This window comes from Pteropus alecto, unplaced genomic scaffold, assembly GCF_000325575.1.
Source record: "Pteropus alecto unplaced genomic scaffold, ASM32557v1 scaffold35, whole genome shotgun sequence".
In the NCBI taxonomy this organism is placed as follows: Eukaryota; Metazoa; Chordata; class Mammalia; order Chiroptera; family Pteropodidae; genus Pteropus; species Pteropus alecto.
Genome location: NW_006437828.1, coordinates 3736198 through 3736720, shown reverse-complemented (window position 1 = coordinate 3736720; position 523 = coordinate 3736198). Strand labels below are relative to the sequence as shown.

At 34.4% G+C, this 523-nt stretch overlaps 1 pseudogene; it reads right to left on the bottom strand.

Annotated features, from left to right (window-relative positions):
* Positions 1 to 228: 228 nt before the first annotated feature.
* LOC112482289 lies at positions 229 to 347 on the bottom strand (annotated as a pseudogene).
* Positions 348 to 523: the final 176 nt, after the last annotated feature.

Below are 523 nucleotides of genomic sequence, written 5' to 3'. Positions count from 1 at the left end.
ATCAGAATCATAGCGGGAAAATTCTCAATACCATATATGCTAAATTGAAGGCTCCTCATTCATCCTTTCCATTTCACTCCAATCCTCCTAAAGAGAAACTCTAACAGACATGTTGGATGAAATGGATATGATGTCAAACCAAACCTAAATATTTCCATAATTTGTTACTTTATTACTTCATCTATATATTGTAGTTTTGTTGTTGTTGTTGTTATTGTTGTTGTTTTACGCCTATAGCACCTGGTCTTCCTAGGTGGTCTCCCATCCAAATACTAACCAGGCCCGACCCTGCTTAGCTTCCGAGATCAGACAAGATCGGGCATGTTCAGGGTGTCATGGCCGTAGACAGAGAGGGTAGTTTTAAGAGCTTAATAATTCAGTAAAAGAAATGAAGATATAACAAATGTATTTATTTTTCTTCATTTTCTTTTCTATAAATAGAGCACAACTTATTTTAAATGAGAATATTGAAAGAATTTCAGTTTTAAAACATAAAGTCTCTGCCTGGAGAGAATTATAGAAA